Source organism: Anomalospiza imberbis, chromosome 6 (genome assembly GCF_031753505.1).
Source record: "Anomalospiza imberbis isolate Cuckoo-Finch-1a 21T00152 chromosome 6, ASM3175350v1, whole genome shotgun sequence".
NCBI lineage: Eukaryota > Metazoa > Chordata > Aves > Passeriformes > Viduidae > Anomalospiza > Anomalospiza imberbis.
Window position 1 is genome coordinate 15,381,989 of NC_089686.1, and position 20,580 is coordinate 15,402,568.

The following is a 20,580-nucleotide window of genomic DNA, read 5'->3' on the forward strand; positions in this document are numbered from 1 at the left end:
GGCCCTGCCGGCCTGCCTGCCTGCCTGCCACCGGCCCTGCCGGCCCGCCTCCGGCCCGCCTCCGGTCCTGCCTGCCTGCCTACCTGCCGGCCTGCCACCGGTCCTGCCGGCCTGCCTGCCCTGCCTGCCTCCGGCCCGCCTCCACTCCTGCCTGCCTGCCTCCACTCCTGCCTGCCTGCCTCCACTCCTGCCTGCCTGCCTCCGGCCCTGCCTGCTTGTCTCCGGCCCTGCCTGCTTGTCTCCGCTCCTTGCCTGCGTGCCTCCGGCCCTGCCGGCCTGCGTGCCTCCGGCCCGTGCTGTTCTCGGCCCGTGCTGTTCTCGGCTCGGGCAGCAGCACCCTTGACTCCGGCCAGAAAAGCCAACATCAGGGGTTAATTGTTATTTGTAACAAATCCCCTCCCCTCCTCTCGTCCTTCACTCGGCGATGTGGGGTGCGGTCGGGAGCTGCTCTCCCGTCCCCACACGGTGCTGCTGCTAAAGTGCACCAGGAGAGTGGGAGAAGCCATCGCAGGGGAACAAACGAGCTTTTGTGTCCACGAGTCCCTTGCTGGGCAGAGGTTCAAAGACGCCTGAGCAATGCAGCCTCAGAGCTCCCTCAGTTCAATGGCGCCTGAGCACGCTCAGCACTTTCCAAGTGCTTGAGTCCAGTTCTTCGGGACCAATCCTGCATAAAGCATCAGGAAGATTGTCAGACGAAAAGGGGGTCTGCAGAGCATATTGCACTGAAGAAATTGAGCAAATCACAAAGCCAATATTAATCAAAGTATTGGTGTTCAGAATCAGTCTGCTGGAGCTCAGTATTTGCTGTAGGTGTTCTGGGCTCATTACTGAAGCCAAATTTTATATGAGCATGGATTTTTACAGTTACCAAATTAGGTTCCATCATGAACTTTCATTAAAAATACAAGAGCTGCGTACTTGGAGCAGATTAGCACTCTGCTTTCCTGGGATATAATAGTGTTTACATCCACTGGGATCCTATAGTGGGTGTTGATGTGAGGCAGCAGGGTTTGGTATGTGCTTCTGCAGAATGTAAAGGACTTAGAACACCAATACAGTGAATTTAAAAAACCAAAACCACCAAAACAACAAAAAAAAATACATTTATTTGCCTTAACACAATCTTTTCATCCATCTTTTGCAGAGACAATGCAAATAAAGAAAAAAAAGTTGCTTATGACAAATAACAAGAATACATTGTCTAAAACCTAATTTTTTCAAGTCTGATGTTAGGTCTGTTATTTTTCTTTTTTCTTTCTGCCCTCAATGAACTTGGTATATCTGTCATTGTTGCACAAGCTAGATCTGTGCATGCAACTGCCAGACATGAGCAGAGCTTCGTATGAGAGACAGTGATATGGGGAGTCCTGGTTTGATCTATCATGGGGACCAGGGAAATTAATCTGGGTGGAAGGTGCTTTTAAGCAGTGCTTCACTCACAAAATTCTATAATCAGTAGTTCATGGTGAATGAGAAGATTTGTAGCTATTTCTGAGATCAGCTTAAATGTCTATTACTTGCAGTGTGATTTGCACCTTGGCAATGTAATCTAATAGACTTTTATATCTGATAAGACTTTTATATCTGAGGAGGTTTTTATACTTAAAATACTTACCAGAATTTGTATTGTTTTCTTCAGGAAAGCATATTGTGGAGCTGTACTCAAGGACAGCAGAGAGTGATATAGGCAACACTTTGGCACAACTTTGACAATCCTCAGCCTAGTGACTGCTGTTTGTTCTAGCACAGAGGGATGACGCAAAGTAAACTAGAAGAGACTCACCGGTTTGCCAGCCTGACTGAAGCCAAGCTATGCACCTGCTTGTTAGAGAAAGACCTGTAGATCATAGAGCTGGCTGTGCTGAGAATAAATAGGAAAAGGAAGGGTGAAAATGCAACTTGCTGTCCTACTAGAAGTCTCCTCACTTAGAAGAAAAGGTGTAAGCATATTATATGTGTTGCTCCAGATCCCAGTTCAGGGGAACACATGAGCACAGATTTTTTGCGCTACACAGATGTCAGCACAGACTCACTCACATGGACTCTAATAAAAGAACCTTTGATTAGCAGCAGTCAGCTCTCCCTGACCCACTTCTTTGGTACAATACAAAAGGCTACTCCACTGCACTCCTGTGCTTAACAGAATGCTAATTCTTGGATACTGAAGGAGTCCCCATACCTGAGCTGGTAGAGAAATCACCCTCAGTCAAAGACCTCAATCTAGGTGTGCAGGACCCTTCTTTTAAGGATTAATTTTGCTAGAAAATGCAAAAGGTTGACATTTCTGATAAACAAATAATTATACCTGCATTGTTCCCAGAGCTGAAGCTTTGATGGTGAGGTGGAACAACTGTGGGCAAAGGGAATCACAATCTCTGCAAAGCAGACCCTCTTGGATAAATTGACCCAAAGCCAGACAATGAGGACAAAATGCCATTCAACTAAGTGTGCTAAAAGAGCTCAAATATGGAATTGCTGAGCTACCAAAGCAGAGCTTAAACCAACCACCATCTCAAGGAGCAAAAGTGAGTAATGTGATAGGTAGTTGTATGAGTGACAGAATAAATAAAGCAACATTTTCTCTGGACTGGTGATAAATTTGCAAAAGGAGTTTCCAAGGGCTTATGTTGGGCTCGGTGCTGTTCACCACCTCTGTATGTGGCATGTCAAAACGTGTGAATACTGGCAACGTTTGCAGATGATACAAAATTATTCACGATAATCAAAGCTAAAGCTGACTGTTGCAGAAGGAGCTTGTAATACCAACTGACAGTGAAGTGCCAGATGAAATTCAATATTGACAAGTACAAAGTAAGGCACTTAGGGAAAAAATAACTCTACTTATACATGTGCAGTGACAGTCTCTAGATAGAAACACTTAAGAAAGATCTTGGGTAACTGAAATTAAAGTATGAGGCTTTTGAAAACATCACTTACTGCCCTGCAACAGTCAAAAGGCAAATTGGATAGTAGGAGTTGCTGAATGAGGGAACACAATAAGGGAGAACAGAAAATAGTATTACAGCACTGATCTGATAACTTTCAAAAAGATACAGAACAGGTAGCAAGGATGGTCAGAGTTTTGTCACAGTGTATTTTTCAGGAAAGACTAAATTAGAGATTTTCAGCTTGGAAAGAAGACTACTTGAGGGGACTTGATATAAGTATTTAAAATCACCAATGGCAAGGAGAAGGTAAACAGGACAAGGTTTATTTGTGTTTCTCCAATGTGAGAATTAGGGTAACAAATTGAATTATCCTACAGTAGATCTAAACCGTAAGGAAGGAATTTTCCACATCATGCATTAAATTATGGAACTTGTTGCCAAAACAGCAACTTGTTCTTGCACAAATATGTTTTCAAAAGAGTTAGACAAAATTATGTCATATGGGACCATTATTAAGATGAAATATCCACCTTTAACCTTCCACCTTCAAGCTCAGAGGCTCCTGAAAGTATTGATTGTCAAAAGCCAGAACAGTACAGAGCACTGTGTACTGACTGGCACTGTCCTTGTGCACCTCCTTAAATATCTACATAGGCTGACATCTGAGGTCAGGTTCTGGACTGTAGAGAACTTTAATCACAATCAGTAGAGAATTTTCATTTGAAGGAATGGGAAAATACATCCTGGATATATTATGCAGTAAGAGGCAAGGAAAGGGTATTCTGGAACCATATGAAAAACAAGGTCCCATTTCTTTTTACCTACTGTTTAAAAGTTTGTTTGGGACAATTCTGCATTGATAGCAATTTTGGTTTGATCCTCATAAAAGGACATGTGCCACTCAGAAAAGTTTAGTTATGATTTCTTTAAAAGATTAGGTTGTTCTAAGGGGAGCTAACATAATTCAAAGTGTCATACATCATGAAAAAAAAAAATTTGAGAAGATTTTGTTGTTGCTCTTGTGTTATGGTCTCAGTCACACCATCTTTCCTTACACCAGAATATACAGTACTAAGCTGATCAAAACAAACGTCCCAGTCCAGTTCTGAAAGCAGCAACATCCTGCTTACCTCTGAAGCCTCTCTCCAGCATGGCTGAAAGTCAGTGTGGCATTCATTGCCATACACTTGAGTTTGTGTATGCTTGCAGATTTGTGGCACAGGAAAAATGCACGTCAGAGAGAGAGAGAGAGAGAGAATATTACATTCTTATTTGTTTGTTTGCAGGCCCCATCAGGGGTTCAGATGCAGTAGTTCAGTAGCAAAGTATCTGCATCCAGACTGAATATGGGGTCTAAGACAGAAAGTAGGCAGTTGTTGAGGGCACTACACAGTTGCCAGCAGCCAGTTGCAGGCTTGACAGCAAGAGCAGACAAGCTCCTGGGGCAGCACAAATTCAATTTTGTTCAACTTGCTGAGTCTCACGTTGCACTGCCTGGTCTGCAAATACGGGAGGCACGTTCCCAGTGGAGCTAAAACCACGGAGATGGAGCTGTTTCTGCTGTCCCACTTTATCACACAGATTTCATGACCACATTTGAAGGCATATTTGACACCTAGACAAAAGCCAAAGACTTTAAGATTTCCTAGAGTGAGACAAATACCCAGCCTCAGCCCCATGAGCCTTCAGATACTGCAAAGAAGTGTTTGGTAGAAAAACTTTGGTTGCTTTCTGTTCCAAACAGCTCAGCTTTGATAAATGCAGCAGGATTGATCTGTGCTGTGCATCCCTTAACTGAGTTACATGTATAATCCTCCCTGGAACGGAACATTTACATTCCACTGACCTAGTTGAAAAAATGCATTAATTTTAATTTATGCAAAATTCTCCCAATAGAAGAGTGAGAGGAGAGAGTCTATGTCTTATTTGCAGTCCTTGCCTGCTTGGAGCTAGAAGCGAAGCCAACTTTTTAATCAGGATTTTTTGAAAATGCTGGAGCATTTCAGTGAGTGTCTTGTTCATATAAATCCAGACAGAGCTTTTTTACCTCCCATGTATCTCACACGGTCACAAATACAAAATGTGCCATTAACCTGTCTCCTCTCCACTGAGCGGTGCCTCTCTGCCTCTGGAGGCCCTTGGGCAGTGGGGCACCAGGGACAGTTTAACACAGACTTCAGCCAGACACCTCATTTTGGCTCCCCCTGTTGCACACCTCTCTGGCGGCTGACCCCATATGGAGACGATAGAGAACTTTATTGTTGAAGACGGAAGTTAATGGTGCGTATTCCTATATCATCTGACCTGAAAAGCCCCAAGAGCATAGTTAGCCCACAGCCCAGCCCTAGTGCTGCAGCTCTCTCAAAGGATAAATGGCCGGTAGTGCTTGTGAGAACTGGTTGTGTAGCCCAAAATTTGACTGTAGGGTCACTTCATCTCTCTCAGTAAGTCAAACACAACAGGTGCATGTACAAAAGGGACTGAGTGGAGGGTGGTTAATATTGCCTCATCAAGGAAAATCAGAGGGATAGATGTCCTCATGTTAGAATTCCCTTTAGTAAGGATTACTTCAGGATCTTGACTCAGAAATGTTGCTGCTACTGCAGCTAGCCAGATCTGTTTCCACATGGGAGGTTGTCAGAGCAAGGAATAGCTAGGAACCATCATTTTTTGCTCAGCAGGCTTTTTGGCAGCTACCAGCATTGCTTTAGTCAGTACGAAGTAAACCAATTAAATAGCTTTTCATGCTAAAATGGCCCAGGAAAAGGAGAGCACCACAATAGCTAAGTCATCTTTTTCTTTACTCCTGCTTAAAGGGTGGATTTGGGGCAGGTGAGCATGAGGTCTTTTCTCTGTTCCTGGAGGCTCAAATTCAGCCTGCCTTATTCATGCTGATAGCCCAGCTGTGGCTGAGGAGGCTCTTCTCTCTGTGCCCAAAGTAGGAGCTCTGCGAGCCTGATCAATGCCACAGCTGTCCACAGGAGCCTGTGTGTGACCTGGGGGAGCAGCTCAGAAAGCCACTGATCTGGGGAGATGTTCAGATCCTGACTCTGCCATGAGCCCTCCCAGAAACATCAAAGGCAGCCCGTGCTCATGCAGTATGGCTGCACAGCATGTTGGTTTATGTAGTCCTTTACAGCTACCATGTAAACACAGGAGCCACAACCTGAGCAGAGGAAGAAAAGTAATCATAGAGGTATCTGCAACTGTGTAATTCTTACATCTTTTCATGTAGTACTCCCGCTGTTTATAGTCTTGCACCTTTCTTTGTTTCAAACTCACCTTTGTTGTAACTGTAAGAATGAGAAAAACGTCCCTTGTAGGTGCAAGTAAGCTTCTGTGTTTATTGGAATATCACAGGGATGAATTTTAATACTAATGTGTAAGGGCAAGAGCCACTGTGCTTTCAGGAGATTGCTGCCCACCTGACATGGTATTTTTCTTGGTTGCTAGTATCTTTAGCTTACAGTAAAGCTTATTTCAGATGGAAAGTAGTGTAGATGTTTCTCTCATTACTAATGGAAATGCCATGGTGTGTTCTCAGTAAGGCTCTGAATGTGCTTATCTCCAGCTGTTTAACGACACGTATTGCTGAAGAAGGGCAATCCCTACACTAGACTGCAGCTGCTCTGAGAGATATAGTATCATAAAATGCAGACAGTGATTTGTGACAATAGAGAATTTTTTCTTCTTTTTCCCAGCCAAAAAGCAGTCCTTTTCCATTCTACCTTATGCAGAATGAAAAAGCTTTTATGAAAAGTAACTTTTCCTATTTTCTAATAAATGAATACTGATAACATTAGGGGGGCAGTATCAGGCAGGTTTAAAGAAAGAAAGGCAAGAAAAGCAGGAGGAATGGTGTCCAAAGAAAGTACCCCATCAACTCCCAGAACATTTCCACAGATCTATTTGGTAATTAAACCAGCAATATTAGTTTCAGATATTAGAACCCAATTGTCAACTTCTCAAGCGTATATAACTCACAAGCTGTCAGATGTCCTTCCAAATACACATCCTCTCTCACAAACTTACTTTTTTCTGCAGCTGGACTTTGGAACAGTCTTAGAACAATTGTTTCAAGACAGAAATACAAAGAAATACAGCTCCGTGATGATACAACTTTTGCTAAAGAGAAAGTAAATAGAAATAAGTAATATCATCTCTCTGAACAATTTAAAATTTGGAGAACTCTGTCAGGACAAAGGGAATTTCATTAACCATTATTTCAGGCATGGATGTGTTGAGAAGAGACCAGAGTGGTTCAGTAGCATGGGTAGCCATAGCTTGGTAAAAGCAGTCTGCAGGTGGAAATATTCTTTCAGAATAATCTTTATTTTCCATGGAATTGATCATGATCTTCAGGCATTTGATTAACTCCTAGTTTATATGGATTTGCTATTATTAATCTGCTTTGTTTTAAGAATCAAGATGTTATTCTGTAATGTCACTCTAGAGGCAAAGCTGACCAAAGACTTTGTTGAGAGAGAAGATTGTTCCAAGGTTTTGAACACACCTGGTGTTTTGTGCCATCGCATCCAGACACTAGCTGAGAAAACTGCACAGAATCATGGGTGTTCTCTGTCACCAGGTAGGATTGCTTCAAAAAGGGTAGTCCACTGTGCCATGCCCTGCACCAGACCCTTTCCTCTACACAGAGTCTCCACCAGTACAAGCACTTGGCAGACCAAACTGGAGGTGCTGGTAAATGTGTTTTGAGGGAAGAAGGGATCTATCAAGAGACTGGCAAGGCTTTTTATATGAACTGAACTGACCCAATGTGATCTCACAACATCTAGGAACAAAGCTATCCCTAAACGTGTGTTTTATTTAACTTTTGTTTGCTACCTTTAGGACAGGCTTGGTTGAATGCTGCAAGGGTTTCTGGCATGGTAGCCTCATTGGCTTGATGCAGATGCATTAGTCCCTTTCTTCTCTTCTTGCTATTAGGTTAGTTCATATTTATGCAAACACACTGGTCAGAAACTCCTTGGGACTAAATTAAGCTTTTTTTTTTCTTTTTTTTTTTTTTAATAAGAATTAATCAATAATTATCCATTCATTATTTCCTGGACCATTTGGGTTACCCATGTTTAATCTAATGGGTTAATTCATTTTATGTCAGTTCAGCTGTGTCACATTGTGTCATGTTTCTTGATTGGGTGAACGAAACCTTTGAAATGGGATGTAACAAGTGAGGAATACCTTGTTCATATAGTAGAGTCATTCTTGGGTTTGTGTGTGACTGACTGTTCAAATTATTACATCCAGGCCAGTGCAGCCAGCCATCACAGGGTGAATGCAGCATGTCAGCTGCACAGAGAGTAAGTGGAGTTTGAAAATGTCATGGCAGACCTGGTCCCACTGCTTTGAATGAAACATCTCCTTTTTACAAACCTTTTGTAAGAAAAAGAGTTTACTGGCCCTACAAAATGATCAGTACTATCATCTGCTTTTTTGTTTTTATTTAACAGTGACTTTCTAAAACCTTTTAAATGCCTGTTTTCACCACTGGACTGAGTTTGATTTTGTTATCTGAATGCACTTCCCAGGATAACTGTTACCAAAAAAGGGAGCAAAAATAAAGAAAACCACAGTAAAAAAAAATAAATTGAACAAAGTTAAAAATTGAAAACTGAACTGATTCAGAAGGAGTTTTTTTCTAGCTTGTTTTTGTATTTTAATGCACAAGCATGCCCATCAACTATTCCTCATTATTTCAGCAACTGTAGTACACAGAAACCTTAACGTACGAGGACTTCATTGTCCTTTCCTTTAGTCTTCTGTCCAGGCTCAGCTTTAGCTTCTCCTCTTTGTATTTTCCTTCATCATAGATTCATTTTATTTCTATCATCGTCTTGCTAACAGCTCTTACTTAGATGTAGAGAAAAGTAGGATCTCACCCATATGTTTATCTTGCTACTGGGAATTATCTGAATAGAAAATAAGCACAAGCAATGCTCATTTACCATGAAAAAGCAAGCTGGAAAGTGTCAGAGAGCTGCAATGAATGAACTTCTCTTGCTAATGACTAGCTGGCCTTGTTATTAATATGGTTATAATAATGTTAAGCTTCTCTATTAAGTCAGCAGACGGGGGCTATTGGTTGCACTTCATTTCTAAGAAACAGGCCCATCTTTCAATTATGTTGTAATTCATGGGGCCTTTAAATGCCTGGAAAATGGAAGTTCAAGAACATCTCATAGAAGAGGCTGCAAAGTTTAACTAAAACAAAAATCTCTGTTTAGAAGGACCACATTTGGTGGCTTGTGATTCACTTCTTCCTTGTTCCCAGATGAAGGGAAGAAATAGATTACTCCTGTGCAGATTTGGAACAAAAATTCATAACAAAAAACTGAAAGTAAGTGAAGATCATCCTGAGGACATGACTGAAGTTGTGTTCTTAAAACCCTCTGCCAGAGCCCTCAAAATGCTGAGTTACCTGGTTGTGCTCAGCAGTCACATACTGGTGTGCAGCTGAAATTTTAGTGTGTCTGTCAGCATCAGAGGACAGGTGTTAGAGCACCTTTATCTTCCTCATGCCCCTGGTCCACGGGTCCATTTTCAGTCCCTACCTATTTCTGAGACATAGATATGGTGCAGTCCATTCTGGGGCTGTGGGCCACCCAGGGGAGCAGGGCTGCAGGATCCTCATGTCTCTCAAGTTTCTGGATGTGCAGGGAAAGTGTTACCTCAAGGATGCTCCTGGACAGTGATGAAAGCAAAGCACAGCCCATTGCTGTTTGCATCACTGTACACACACACTGTACATATCTGAGCTCCCAGCCTTGCCCAGGTCCCAGCAGCACTATTGCCCCTTTCTGCTGTGCACACACTGTGGGGACTGGCTCCAGCTACAGCCTGCATCACCATGCCTGTTCGGGAGGGAAGCAGAGTCTTCTTCCCTCTTGGTGTTCTTGTCAGTTGCTCTGTCTCTTTCTCATTTTCTTTCTATTGCTCCAATGAGACATCTCAGCTCCTGCCAGCATGGCAGCAGTGATTTACTGTTCACACTGTGGGTTTGGACAGGGCCTGAAGCATGTCCCTTATTCCCCCATCTCTTGATCTTTCAGCTCCAGTGACTTGCACTGCACTGTGGACATGAGAACACCTTTGTTTTAGGTCCAGCTCTGCAGGACTTATGGGAAGAGCCCTGGTCCCAGGCAGTGTGGGCTGTTGTTCAGCTAATAACTGTAGGGGGGTCTGTGATGACAGTGAGCATTTCTGACACTCTCAGGACAAAGCACTGGCTGCAGAGAACAGCCTGCGACATTTCACCTCCCTGTTAAGAATGAAGCAGCCTTTTGAATTTGAGAGTGACTGATATGCATGACCTTTTAATCTCAGAAGTAAAGGACTGTATTTAAAATATGCTCTGCCTCAATTTTGGGATGCGCAGTGAATTGACCTGCTCTTGAAAACAGGACTTCAAAAGACTTCACTTCCCAGGGTCTTGGTCCTGCGAAGGGAAGTGAGTTGGGGATTTGATCATTCAGGGTAAGAAATTTCACGAGGGATCTGGGGTACGCAGTTTCACTTTCCATCTTGCTCAGCTGTGACCAATGCCAGGGCATCTCAGGCTGCTGATGGCAGTAGGGCTGGCTGGCTGGAGGGGACGTGCAAGAGCCCAAGTGCAGGTCCCACCACAGGACACAGGACAGGACCTGCCCCAGTGCCAGCCAGGTTACAGTAATGTGTAGCTTGTCCTCCCAGTGTGTCTTGTACTGCCATTTTGTGGTAGGAATTGTCTCACCCACTGACAGGGTTGGAGAGCTAGTGCTGCCAACAGCTTGTCCCACTAATGGATTTGAAACCCCTGAATTGTCATGAGGGTTGGAAAACTGAAACCATGTTTTGTAGAGCCGCCAAACTTTTGCAATTGTCACAGCAAGAGGAGGAACCGCTGTGTAAGGTGAAGGGAAAATACTTCCTTAACAGGGATGAAAAATTTTAAGATATGTGCTATCTCCCTGCACAGACTTACAAAGACAACATGTACAAATGAGCAAGAGGGTTGAGGTGTTTTAATCACAGCTACAGGGCTCTTAATTTCCTACATACCTGAATACAAACAAATATCTGACAGATTTAACTGCAGATCTGATTCCAGTTCCTTGCAGGAAATAGCAAGGCCAGGATTGTTGCTTGCAGGCTTATGAAAATTACAGCAAGACACAATTCTCTATTAAATTATTGAAAAAATTAAAAATTAAATAGAACTAAGGAGTCAGAGAAGATGATCATAGCAATCTTATGATTATAGTGAACCTTTTAAGCTTTAAAATTATGATAATAAAGATATTATATTTTGTGCAATACAAAAATATCTGCTAAGCTTTATTATTTTCATTATATCACAGGCTTAGTAATGCCTAAACCAAGGCAGAGTTTGTTTCCTCTCTACATAGCAGAAGGGAAGTCCTGACAACTGTAGTGGTGCAACTGAGAAGTAAATTAGGTTGATGATATTTTTGCAGCTTTGAGCTTCATTTAGTGCATCTCTTTTTGCATGAATGCTCTTTTCAAGCTGGAGATTTGCAGCTGTATGCAGGCACAGGAAAAAAACAAGAAAACTTTCTCAAGAATATGCATTACTAGCTAGTCCTGAGGATCATCTGAAGCTGTTGTACCTACTTAGGCAGTGCTTGAAGAGCTTTCAGATCATAATGAATTCATGCACCCTACTTCATTTAAATACATGGAGACGCCTTTTTAAAGTGCATCACCCTGAGCTCTCCTGTTTTGTTTTGCACATCAAACAGGAAGGTAGTTGGGATCAGTCCCTGTTCACACAGATATTACAAGGGAATAAAAACTATTCCAGTGAACTCACTGCAGGGTTGACACCTCAGGATGCAATGTTTGGTGCAGTGAGAAGTGTCCAAGGGATTAATCCAGGGACCCTGATGCCCAGATAGACTGGGGAAAAGGGGAAAAGCCTCCTGCAGACTGTGCCAGAGGTACCCTGAGCAGGTCCAGCAGGTCCACCTCACTGCAGATAAAGTAGTTATGGGTGATGGAGAGCTGATGGTACTGCCCTCTCCTGTGCAGGGGATTGTGGATGGTGAACCGTCTGGAGGGGGTGGCTCTGGAGCAGCGTCAGCAGAGCCCATGCTCGCATCTGTCAGCAAGACCACTTCTGATCATGTACCGCCTGCGGCTGATTTGTGACAGAGAGCGCAGTGCACGCAGCCCGTGCGTGAATCACAGAGTGCGCCTTCCCGTGGAATTTCACCAGCCGTAAATGACAAGTCACAGCCAGGCCTGCCAAGTGTTGAGTTCTGTGAGAGCCCCTAGACAGGCTCCACACCTGACAGACCCAGGCTTTGGAGCATTTTGAACACAGTTTTTAAGCCATGTTGTCTACAGCTTGGTGTTTTGCCCTTGGCAACCTGCTTGAAGCGTTTGTCTAAAGCACAGCAGATCTCCTTCCCTGTGTGTGCCCCAGTACTCTCTTTTTGAGATAGTGATATCCAAGCCTTCCCAATGTCCTTCAACAGACCTTTTATCATCACAAAAACTAAGGATGGGAGGTGCAATTTTTTGTGCATGAAATTAAAAAATCGAGTAAAAATTAAGTAAAAGTTAAATTTAAAGGTACAGAAAGCAAAACTGTACCTCAGACCTAAATAGACTAAAGTCACCATGCTTGTCAGGGGACAGATGCAGATGAAATCTCATCCATGCAGATGAGGCTGACACCTTCCCTGTGATCTGAAGGGAGAACAAGGCTAGATCATCTCCTGTGACAGTGACACTAGGAGCTGGCAAAGCAGCAGCAAGTCTGGCTTGCACAGGAGTCTGCATGGTGGCAAGCTTGCCCCAGCAGGCTAGTCAAGGCCACCTTGGGTACCCCTTCACAACAGGGGGTGTACCAGGGCATGCCAGGGCATGCCAGGAAGCTTCACTCTTTTCAGACAGTACTGACTTCAGCTTGCCCCTCAGTCCACACTCTGGTTGCCCTCCTTCTAAAAGAGAAAATCCTTTCACAACCCCCTTGCTCCCCTCCCTGACACTGCCCCTTGCCGGTAACTAAATAAGGGACTAATGGAACATGTCATGATGGTAAGTGCTTAAAAGATTTATCTTTCTGTCTTCATTTGAGACATTTTAGTATCAGCTAGCAGTTTCCAGCCATCATGATAATTTATTTAAATGATTTATGTGGAAAAGCAAGACATTCCACAATACCTCTAAGACATATCCTGGAGCGTGGCTGTTGCTGGCTAACACGGCCTCTGGGAGTCGAGGTACTCATTTACACCTTGTACTTCTCATCTCTGCGGGGAGGTGATTACCCCTGACAACAACACCCCTTGCCAGGGATTTTAAGCATTTCTGCTTGAACAAATATGAAGCTACATGGAATTTAAAAAGCACAGTGCACAGGAACAATATGGGAAAGAATTATTTCAACAGTGCTCAATGCTACAAAATGAAACAAAAAGAAACCAAAAAATGCAAACAAACTTCAGGAACAGATTTTCCCAAAGTAAAACCAAAACATATTAAAGGACTTCAGAATAAAAAAGGGGGAAACGGGGACTAATTAATCTGTGGCAATAGTCAGACAGTAGACTCTACCCTGATAAAGCTTTCAGGAGCATTGACTGAGAGCTGCTGCAGAAAGTACATTTTTGACCATAAAACACTAGCGAGCCATTCTGCAAAAACATGCGAGCAATTTATGGGCTCACCATTGCCTCTAGAACTGCCTGCTTTATCCATTTGCAAAGAAATATTGCCAGTTAAACAAGACTGCAGTGTACTAAAAGTTGACTTATCCTATTTCTGAAGCTCTTCAATGAGCAGTGCCATCTGTTCTTCTCTGGACTCAGTGATGTCCCTACAAGTTACATTAATTGGAGTTTGATCCCAGTCACCTCTGGCTTTACTACAAATGCCTTCCCAATACCAAGGATGTAATATATGCAGACATATGACTTCCTTGTCTGCATGCATGGACCTAAGGGGATTTGAGACCCATTCTCCTGGCCAGCTGGATTCAAAACAGTGGTTTTTTAGCAATTTCTGCCTTGTAGACACTGGAAGCCAGAACAGAGTGCAATGGGCTGGCTCTCCTAGACCTGGGCAGGAAGGTAGCCTGAGTGGAACAAGGGGCAGAGCCCAGAGTCAGGATGCTCAGCCCTTACCAGGGCCCAAGGGAGCTCTCCCATGCACCCACAGATACATGTGTTCAAGCTTGCTTCCAGTATGGTTGTGGTGACATTTCAAATGCCACATCAGAGGGCTCTGGATGGCCCTTACCCAGCTGCCCTCTATGTATACATGTTTTCCAAAAGTCAGTGAGTAAATTAAGACCTTCAGCAGGTGACTGCGACTTTATTAAGGCCTTGAGCCTGTGCTGCTACAGGGGCAAAGAGACAGGCAAGAGACCCTCGTGCATGAGGCAGTGTGCACCCACTGACCCTTTTCCCAGAGCACTGGTTGCCTGGCCACTGGCACACAACTCATTGATCCAGGAGGCAGAATAGAGCATTCCACCTTGCTGTCTCTTTGCAGTCAGAGAGAGCTATCAGGGCTGAGGGGAACATAATAAGTAGGAGTATTCCTAAGTCTAAAGTGCAAGTTATTTTCTCCCAGGGACCAGGAGGTCTGTTAAGCATTACAGAGGACACAGCCTGTCAAGTCAATCAGCAGATGCAATGCCTTGCCACAAACTCTGCCCAAGAAAGGGGTCTCCATACCAAGGACAGAGAGCACAAGCCTGAAGGGAGCATGTCCTTGTTCTCCTGCTCTCTGCTGGTGTAATGGAACTATCAAAGTTTTACTGCTACAACCTGAGCCAGCCCAGCTGGTGCTGCCTAGGTGGTAACATGCCCTGCAACTTGGGTAAATGTTTGCTCTGTGTTTGCCCCATGTTCTCCCCACCCCCAACCCTATTTCTCCATCTCTGAGAAATTTCAGCAAAACCAACAGTAGTAACCTTGCTAGATAATACCTGTTTCCCAAGGCCACCGCCAATGTGAACAAAGTTAAACAGCCTTCCATCCAACTGGGGACCTTGTCTCTGAAACACTCAAGGTTCAGGCATTTGTTCTCATTACACTTTGCCAGGCACAGGCTTTCTCAAAAGTAATAGGTCTTTAATAGACTCCTTAGCTTTGATGAAGTGATGTTTTTTGATAAATAATAAAATAGCCAACTCAGAAACAGCTATTAATTATTCACTGAAATAGCAACTACAGCTTCGGTTGCCTCATTGCCAATGCTCCATTGCAGTCTACAACCTCCTTGTGAGGGGAAGAGAAGGGGCAGACATGGATCTCTTCTCTGTGGTGACAGTGGCAGAACCCAAGGGAATGGCCTGAAGTTGTATCTGGGGAGGTTTAGATTGAATATTAGAAAAAGACTCTTCACCCTGAGGGGGACTGCACACTGGAACAGGCTCCCCAGGGCAGTGGTCACAGCACCAAGCCTGACAGAGTTCAAGAAGAGTTTGGAGAATGCTCAGGCACATGGTGTGACTGTTGGGGATTTTTCTGTTCAGGAACAGGAGTTGGACACTATGAGCCTTGTGGGTCCCTTCCAACTCAATATATTCTTTGATTCTGTGAAGAACTGGTCTCTCTGTAAACAGAGTGACCCAGGTGACCAGATCATGATTCTGTTGATTTAGTGGGTTTTTTCCCATTCAGTTCAACAAGAGCAGGAGAAGCTATTTTGTTCATTTAAGTCACACTTGCAGACAGATCTACTGACTCTGTGGAAGTTATATCAGTCTCTGATGTCAGAACATTTGATTTTGTGCGTGCTGGCGTAACAGCAATAATCTGAGTTAAGTAGGTGAAGTCCAACTTGTGTCTATTATTTGCAATGATAAATACCTACATTATTTGTCATCAGAACACTGATTGCTGGTTTACAGGCTCAAATGGGCAAACCACTAGCAATAAAATATCATTATGCCTCTAGTTGAAAGTTTGATAGCTGATAGGCAGTTTGGAATATTAACCAGTACAAATAAAAAGTAAAGAATACTCTGAGGAGGTATCCTAAGGACAGCTCTGGACAGATACCAAAATTAAGTCAAGAAATAGGTGTCAAATAGTTACTAAGCAGGAAAAAGCAGTAGGCCTGCTTTTACTGTTAGCAGAGTGTTTTGATTCAGATGCAGTAATAAAATGATATTAAGAGGATGGATAAAAAACCTGGAATTCTGGAAAAGGATATCTTAGGTAACAGAAAGGCTTGTAGATTCCCATAAGAGTCATATTTACCTGTAAAATCTACCATCTTAACATTGTTGGGATTTTTTTAATAAACAGAAATGCTTTTTTACATCTTTAAACATAATTAATATTTTATCTGTAAAGACTAATAGCTGGTGGAAAACTGAGTGATCTCTAGGAATACAGGCTGTAGGGAAGGTCCAGAAGCTAAACCAAAACCACAATTTACAGAGCTCAGAGTGCTTAGTATTATTCTTCTGTTTGCATACATGGCCGTAACTGGCTTTATCTTCCTTTTAACACACTACAGCCTATGAGATACAGCACTTTCCTTTTACCATACTATCTCCTGAGCATAGACAACACTGGAGATGATGACTCCCAAAAACTACTGACATGGCCTAAATACTGTGGAATATTGTATTTGCTTTGTCCAAACCAGACAGAAAGTCAGGACTGAAGCTAGCTGACATGTCTGGCTGAGATGGGGTGGTGCTGTTCATGGAGTCTGGACTGACACAACCACTGAAGGGAAGCCCAAGTAGAAAGCATGTGATAGATTCATATCCACAAAATCATTATCAAATAACAGCAGCACTGCTGTGTTCTCCAGTTTGGAAGGAAACCATATAACCACAGATTTGATTGAGCTTCTGCTGGGAAGTGAGTGTAATCATCACCTTCAAGACAAGTCTGTTGTCTGTCACATGGAGACAAATTGCTTATGACACTTTGCACTGTTCAATTATTCTTACTATAACAAGATTGAAACGAAATTTCTCAGGGTACTTTTTATCCCTTTCCTTCCCTTTGCAGCACTGGTGAGGATGCTTGCCTTTAGCATGTCTTTTTGAGTCCCTGCACTGAGGAAATTATCCTTTCCAAGTAACTGGGCCTGAGGTTTTTGCATCACATGTTGCTGCACAGGGACCTTTGGGAGCTGGCCACAGGCAGGTCAACATGAAAAAAGGTGGCAGAAATCTGCAAGATGTCATTGGCTTCAGCTCTTCTATCAGCACATATTACACAAAGAAGAATTTGCCCTTAATATTCTTTTGTTGTTCTTACATCAAAGGGCTAAATTATGCCCACTAATATGTGTAAGAGGCTTCTCAGTTATCTTTCTGATGCAAATTATATAATTTTGCATTATCCACTGATTATCTGCAGTTTGAAAAGTACCGCAGATGTTGAGCAAAGCCTGTACGTCTGTTCTCTCCTCCTCTGAGAACAGCATTCAAGTAAGCAAAATTGAAACAGACCTGTGGGAATTCTAGTTTAGCTGTAGCTCAAGAGGGAAACCAGTATGGGCTTCAGAAAGTTTGTCAGGTATTTGATGAAACTGTGATTAAAGGACTGGGTGTGCCCAGCTCAGCACCTGAATTTATACCAGGTCATCTCCAGACATACATCCTCTCCCCTTGCTAGATGCCTGTATTGAGCACAGTGCACTGTTACATTTAGCAGGTGCTTCAGGTCCATTAGATGACAGCCCAGTGTGAGATCTGCCCTCAGCTCTCTTTGCACAACATGGAATAAATTGTATTTGATTGTGGCAACATGCTGACAATGCCAAGGTTAATGAACTAACAAAGAATACTTAATGAAGTCAAATTATGAGTGATTGTTTTACTAGGTGGCATTTAGGATTTAGAATAATCATTACAAAGCAAATCCTCTACCCACCTCTGACTGGGCTCTTGCAGAGGTGCATAACTTTTCAAAAGCAGTTGAGTTGAGAAAAAGCAAGTACCCAAAAGGTCTGCAAAGCAGCATCAGCCTGTTGCATCCCGCCGCGTCAGCCAAACGTGATATTACTTACTGTTTTTAAGGAGCAGTGACAGGAAAGTATGGGGGCAAAGAAGGAACTATACCATGACTCTGCCTGGTGTTATTATCATATTGTAAGTAGACCACCGCTCTGGTTGTGCCTATGTTAATTCTCAGAAACCTGGCTCATTTGCAAGTTCAAGATTTTGCTAGTCTGTAACATAGCCTGGGACTGTAGTCTACAGTTATTAATTTAATGGTGGTTTCTGGACCATATCTTATTACCCAGTCAGATATATTAAATTATGACAGACGACTTCTCCAGAATTCCACTGAGGTCACTCACAGAACACTGCCAGATGGTCAGATATCCAAGACAGGAAGGAATAAGAGGAGCCTTTTCTCCCAATCCCATCTATCCCTTTGAAAGTATGAAGTTCTGTCAAACTCACTCATTCCTTAGCTTGTGAAAGTTAGGGAAGATGTGGCTTTGTAGGACTCTCCTTCCTCCTGTGCTGAACACCCTAAAAGGTTGCAATGGGGCCATGGACAGGCCTTGATCACACATCAAAGGGCACAGTATGAAAGGCACCTGCCAGAGTTGGAAGAATCAATGTCAGCTCTTTTTCTTTGCCAAAAAAGACTATTGATTCTCTATACTTACTCCTGTAACTTGGCTGACAGGTTCATAGGACAGCAAGAATCTCAGCTAACAGCAGTGCTGCTTCAGCCAGTTGTTCTTAATAACCCTGCCAAGGAAAGAAGATTTATAGACGGGAGCTGAACAAGGCAAGAGAATACTTTTTTTTTTAATATAAGAACATATTTCAGGACAGTTTGCTCGGGTACCAGTTGTCTCATTCTTTTCCACAAAGCTGCAAGAGCACGGTCTCTCTGGAGTGTTTGATGGGTAAGAGGTGATATATGAAGTAGGGTAAGAGGATATACATAAAGGTTGGTCTGTGTGTTCCCTCATACAGCAGCAGCTGTACAATAGCAAAGGTTCTTAAATCATCACCTTCTAGACTCACAACTAACACATTTCCCCTTGAAGTTAATTAGAAAACTGTTGCTGATCTGTATGCAGGTTATATGCTTAACACAGTCAAGGTTTGTCCCTCCATACATCCTCTTTACCTAAGGTCATCCTCTTGTTTGGCTATTATTGATATGAGCACACATTCTTCTTCAAAATTAATAGCCAGCTCTTTCCACATGACCTCTCTGCTTTGTCAGATGTCTATATCCTGACCTGGTGCTTCAGGGACACTATCAAATCTGGCACAATGCAATGGCAAATAAAGGCAATACAATGAAAATAGGAATGAAGGTGATTGGTTGGATGTTACTGCTGTGGTAGAATGTATGTCACAAGAAGGAATGTGCCATGCTGACTGTAGGATAGCTCTGATTTACTATACTTTCAAACCATACCTTAAATGTGCTGTGGTTTTTAGGATGTCTGTAATTTTTTTTCCTCTCACCTAAAGCAGTCCCTTCTATCCATTATCTCTATGTACCCTCTGTCCTCCAGAGAATATCTGGTGGAAATACCAACCAGCCCAAAGCACCACATAGGCTGGCACCTTGGGCTTTACAATGCTTTTATGGGAGCTATAAAGAAGACACCCTGCAAAAATAGAGCGATAAATGAGATAGCCTGAACATGCTTGTTATGTCACTGTGACAATGCCAGATGATGGAAATAGATCTTTGTCAAGCTTTACTTATCAAAAAGCAGCAGAGAGAAGGCCAAGCTTGTTTCATTTTTTTTATTTTATTTTGGTAAATCTTGCTTCAGTAAGCCACATGAGTAAAAGTCTCGTTTATATTGAACTTTCAGTCTTATCTATTTGTTGAACAGCATCAAGCAGGTAATGTTTGGAGGACTTCTGAGGACTTAGAGATTCTCAATTTGGTCTTCCATATTATATTCCATACTGGAACAAAAAGACAGCGCCCTTGGCAATAAAAAAATCACAGTCTTGTAAAAACATTATGTTTCTTGGATTCTGGCAATGCACTGACTAGGAGTGGGCTTTGAACTCTTAGATGACAAGATGTGCCTGGTTAGCTTTAGTGCCAGGGGGAGGGAGTCTCCCCTGGAAACATTTACTGCAGAGGGAGAACTTAATCACTAAGGTGTTTTCAGGCTGAAACACCTAAATGGTGGATTAGACTGAAATACAGTCATAGAATGTGCTGACAGGTGTTCTCCAAGTAGGAATCAATTAAAGAAGAAAGGACATTTCTTTCTGTAAGTACAAATCTAATTTTTTGTTATTCTCCTGAATATACAATATAGAAATTATTCCACATTAATAGACAGGCATGAATTCTAAATTTTGCCTGAGTCTCTCCCAGTACAAAGTAATTATTTCTCCCTTTTTCTCCCCCAAAAGCCTTAGGCTGGTTTACAGAAAATAACAATATTCTAAAAGATTTGGCTGTCACTTTGCTGAACAGTGGTTTCTAGATAATAGGACAGAGTTCACAATCAACCTTAATAGGCCTGTGGTAAAAACTATTAAATACCCCAGTTAGGACTGAGATGGAACACACCCCAAGGGACCTTTGTGCTCTGATCTCACTGCCACTGGAAGAATAAATAAGTGCATAGCCTGTCACCCTGGCTAATAACTCCCAGAGACAGAGGTTACCATTGCGTAATGGGAGTTAGCCTATGTTTCAATGATGTCTTGCTACTAAATTTGCCTTCCTGAAAGGCTTTT

General features: G+C 42.7%; 1 long non-coding RNA gene across 2 annotated transcripts; it reads left to right on the plus strand.

Annotated features, from left to right (window-relative positions):
- Positions 1 to 333: 333 nt before the first annotated feature.
- On the plus strand, positions 334 to 19,479 carry LOC137475345 (uncharacterized). 2 transcript variants are annotated; one of them, XR_010999830.1, is made up of 4 exons: positions 334 to 2,525; positions 7,342 to 7,476; positions 16,521 to 16,769; positions 18,533 to 19,479. It is a non-coding gene; the product is annotated as an uncharacterized lncRNA (long non-coding RNA). The 2 variants fall into 2 exon arrangements; XR_010999829.1 differs by lacking the exon at positions 7,342 to 7,476.
- The last annotated feature ends 1,101 nt before the right edge of the window (positions 19,480 to 20,580 follow it).